Source organism: Amblyomma americanum, chromosome 4, assembly GCF_052857255.1.
Source record: "Amblyomma americanum isolate KBUSLIRL-KWMA chromosome 4, ASM5285725v1, whole genome shotgun sequence".
Lineage (NCBI taxonomy): Eukaryota > Metazoa > Arthropoda > Arachnida > Ixodida > Ixodidae > Amblyomma > Amblyomma americanum.
In genome coordinates, this window is record NC_135500.1 from 121,300,760 (window position 1) to 121,305,692 (window position 4,933).

The window sequence follows — 4,933 nt, forward strand, 5'->3', positions numbered from 1 at the left end:
GAGTTCTGAAAAGGAATTAGAATCAGCTGAAGGAAATGACGGAGAATGAACGGGTGCGTATGCAATGCGAACGATTTGTTCCGTTCAGCCAGCTCATTTCATTTAATTTAATTCATTTCATTCATTTAATTCATTAATTTAATTCATTAATTTAATCAGTTTAATTTAATTTATCGGCGTAACAGAGAGGAGTAGGTAACTAACAATATATACATCTGTAATAGGCAGATTAATTAAGATGATTATACACAGCAGACTTGAAGGCGTCGGGTGCAGTGATGGACACGCCTCGCATTCGGGAGGTGCTGGGTTCGATCCTCAGTGGCTTTGGGGAGGCGCCGGTTTTCTAATGGGTACAAGGTTTCCGTCAGCACGGTAATCGGCTTTTCTGGTGTGAAATGTTTGGGCAAAGGGTCTTGGATCAAGCCTTTGTTTTGACGGGCCAGTGATTCATCCCGCCACCAACCATCCCTAAATCCGCCTCGTGTGGCAAAAGACCACATGTGGCCCTTTTTGATGATGAATTGATTAATGGACGATCTCTTCGTTGCTCTACCGTATTATCTACTAGTTTCATGGTTGGCTAAAAGAAAAAAAAAAGTAGTTATGTTGCTTCCTCTCCTTTTTCCTTCGGGCTCCAAAGTTGTTGCCTTTGGCTCATCGATATGTCGGCACCGGATCCATCACTGCGGTTATTGCAAGACACGCGACGTCTTTTGAACCGCAGAAGAACAGGGGAAAAAGAAAGGCGGAGAGGTGGGTGGGGAAGTCGGTGATGGCACGCGGACTCACACGAACCGAAGAAAGCGATCGGTGCCACCGGCGTTGCCCCGGGGCAGCATTCGTCTGGTCCCTCTGCCCCCAGGAAAGCAATAACTCAGCCGGTGGTATATACTACCAGGACTGAGGAGGAGCGAGAGGCTCCTTTTCCTCCGCTTTTCCGTCTATACTCGGGGAGCAGTGGCAGCAGTGCACATACTGATGGAAAGGCGCGCCACTCAGATAGCGCACCGTCTGTCAGTGCGAGTGGTACGTAGCATGACGCCTTCTTGACTGCTTGCTCTCGTCCAAACGGCCGGACCCGCAGTCCGCTGAGAGCCCCTACAGCTTCTAGAATACTACGGCGGCGGCGGTAGCGGCCGCCCTCTCCTTTCGGGACACGTCGCGAGAGAAAGTGAAACCCGAACCCCGGTCAATTTTCCGACCCTGCGTGCGTCTGCAGCACGGGTCGCTACACTGGAAGAGAAATAAAGGAATGGGGAGACAGTGGGGAGGTGACGGGCGGTCGTTGGCTCGGTTCGTTTTTCTAAGCCGAGACCGCAAGTCTGTCTGTCTGGACTGTTTGGGTGCGCCGTGTATACCCCCCCCCCCTCCCCTCCCCCCCCACCCCCGCCGCCACGCCGTCGTCGCCGTCTTTGAGTCTCTCTTGTCTCAGCGAACACTCGGAGACTGACTATGCAGCTGACCGCCACTGCGTCACCTCCTCCCCACTTCACTCTTTCTAAACACTCTTTTCTAGCCTTTCTTTTTTGCTATGCCTTCCGTGCACGGAAGCGGCCGACGGTCGCCCCCAAGACCTTGTGTACTTGCGCTGTCGTCGCACCATCACTTTAGGAAGGCGGCCGTGTTTCGGGGAAGCAGCGTCTCTTTCCAGGCCCTGCCGAGACTGGTCGCGATGCGTCCGGAATTCTTGGCTACAGGAATTCTTTGTTTCTGTCTGCATGTCTCGTCTGAGCTCGCGTGCCTGCGAAGCTCACTAATACCTCATTGAGTGTGCCCTGCAGGGCCAGTTTGTTCTTTATGAGTGATCGACATTAAGGTGTAACCGATAGCTGTTTGAATTTGTTGCTGGGACGTTATTCTCTTGTGTCTGCCGTTTACAACTTAATATTGCTCACATTCAGCTGAAGCCTGATGACGTCCTGAGAAGGCGCAGGAATATTTGCTTTAAATCAGGGAAAGAACAATTAAGCCCAGCCGCTTCCTCAGTTGGTAAAGCGATTGCTCCGGTGAAGCGATGGTCCCTCGTTTGAGCCCGCCTTTGTACACTGCACAACATGGACTGGTGGGCGAGTTGGTTCTTGCGAACCAGCGCAACAGCTTGATGCCAAAATAATAATAATAATAATTGGTTTTTGGGGAAAGGAAATGGCGCAGTATCTCTCTCATATATATATCTTTGGACACCTGAACCGCGCCGTAAGGGAAGGGATAAAGGAGGGATTGAAAGAAGAAAGGAAGAAAGGGGTGCCGTAGTGGAGGGCTCCGGAATAATTTCGACCACCTGGGGATCTTTAACGTGCACTGACATCGCACAGCACACGGGCGCCTTAGCGTTTTTTCCTCCATAAAAACGCAGCCGCCGCGGGAACTCCGGATCAGTAGTCGAGCGCCCTAACCAGTGAGCCACCGCGGCGGGGCTTGATGCCAAACAACAAAAGGAACAAAACACAGCGCTGTTTTGTCACTTTCTTGTTTGGCTTACAGCCGTTGCTCTGGTCTACAAGAACTTTGTACACTGCGTTTCTTGCCAAATGGTCCCTTTTACAATGCCGCAATTCTGCATTGCTGCCAACAGTGGCTCCTGATGGGAGTTGGGAAATATTTGAAAAGAAGAAAGAGATCTGTGCAATGATTTTCGAGCGCGCCATAATGTCTTGAGAGTTCTACCTCTGGCCCTTTGAAAAAGGCCGCATACCTTCGGAAAGCGCGGGGCAGTGTCGGTGGACACGAAACCTAGTTTTGTGAGATAGTTGGTTTGGTTCGGTTTATGGGGGTTTAACGTCCCAAAGCGACCCAGGCTATGAGGGACGCCGTAGTGGAGGGCTCCGGAAATTTCGGCCACCTGGGGTTCTTTAACGTGCACTGACATCGCACAGTACACGGGCCTCTAGAATTTCGGCTCCATCGAAATTCGGCCGCCGCGGCCGGGATCGAACCCGCGTCTTTCGGGCCATCAGCCGAGCGCCATAACCACTCAGCCACCGCGGCGGCTAGTGAGATAGTTGATTTGAACTCAGTGACAACAATATCATAAAAATGGAAAGGAAATTAAGCGCTGAAGATTAATAAGCGATGCAAAATGAAGTAAACTAAACTAACATCCTGTCGCAGTTGCTTAATCACAACCGAAGGCTTACTGACGCACGTTTGCTTCGAGCCATGTTATCGTGCCTAAGGGAAGCGTAGCTCAGAAGACATCTCTCAAGAAAACGGGAGAGCTACAATTTCGCCGCTAATTCCGAATCTTTCTTTAATTTCTGCTCCCTCGATGTCCATTGACACTAGCACTTGTCACTTTTATCGCTGCGCTGCTTATCTCAGCATCATGATAAATTTGTCGACTCAGATCAGAGCGCAATGAGCCCTACGATTTAGCGTTGTGGAAGAAATGTGCACCTGAGCTTCCGCGCTCATGCGAGCATATTAGTTATGGCGGCGCTGGTTCATAACAGTTTGGAAGGCTCGTCATCATTTCTCCTTCACAGGATGGATGTATCATTACGTAGTTTATCGAGGTACTGCAAAAAAAAAATACAGCTGTTAAAGGACGCCTCCTTTCCCAGTGAATTTCAGCGCCATTGCTTTGCGGACAAACAAGCGGACAAAAGGTTAGGTCGATTGTTGTTGTTACCCGCCGCGGTGGCTCAGTGGTTAGGGCGCTCGACTACTGATCCAGAGTTCCCGGGTTCGAACCCGACCGCGGCGGCTGCGTTTTTATGGAGGAGAAACGCTAAGGCGCCCGTGTGCTGTGCGATGTCAGTGCACGTTAAAGATCCCCAGGTGGTCGAAATTATTCCGGAGCCCTCCACTACGGCACTTGTCTCTTCCTTTCTTCTTTCACACCCTCTTTTATCCCTTCCCTTACGGCGCGGTACAGGTGTCCGGTGATATATGAGACAGATACTGCGCCATTTCGTTTCCCCAAAAACCAATTATTATTATTATTATTGTTGTGGATTTTTTCTACGTACCAAAGCAAAAATAGAGAGAGGGGGAGTGAATTATGAATGGAAAAACAGGGAGGTTAACCAGGCGACGCCCAGTATGCTACCCTACACGTGAGAAGGGGGACGAAGGGAAAGATAGAAAGGGGAGAGAGGAAGGTAGATTAATTTTTCGCGTGTCCGTAACTAGCAGGGTACACTGGACACACTCTGAAAGTTTACAGCCTTGAAATCAATCCTGAGTCTTTCAAGATTTATTTGAAGCAACATCACAGCTGTCCTCTGCGATGAGGGTTCAGTCCAAGGACCCTGTATCTTGGCTTCACTAAGGCGGCGAGGATCTAAGCGGCAAAAATCGAAAGATTTAAAACATAGTGAAGACGTTCCAGCGTGGACGCATGCCGGATTACTGGACGCCTCCTGCGCATGCGCGGTGTCCACACCTCACCCCTACCATGCCAAATCTCTCTGTTAGATCTTGCGATCTCGTCGTGGAAAAGAGATCTCAGAACTACTCGGCTGACGACTGCGTTCCTTTTATTTTTTTGGCGCACAGTAACGGCATTCCTTTGAGCGTTGGACAAGGGGGAGAACTCATTTCGGTTCAGCAGAGCTTATAGGAAGAGCTCAGAAGAGTATTTCGTCCCGCCAAGCGGCAGTCGGAGCGCAGAGACCACCGCATAGGGCACGTAGTACGCCTCCCGGCCATTTGCGCCCTAATGACTCCGGCCTGGGAAGCACGACGGGGAAAGACATTACGCCAGTAACAAGCATGGCACGCAGAGAAAGAAAACAATTGAAAGGAGTCGGCGCGCGTATTATCATAAAGGTGCAAAGGCACCCATCGGTGGTGCGCGTCGGGGTGCTCCGGCGCTGCGCCCGCAGCGGTGGGGGGCGTCCTCGCGAGGGAGAGCGGGGCGCGGGCGGGGCCAGGCCGCTGCCCGCCTCTGAGCCCTCCGCGGGGCGCATGGCGGACCGGCGCAGAC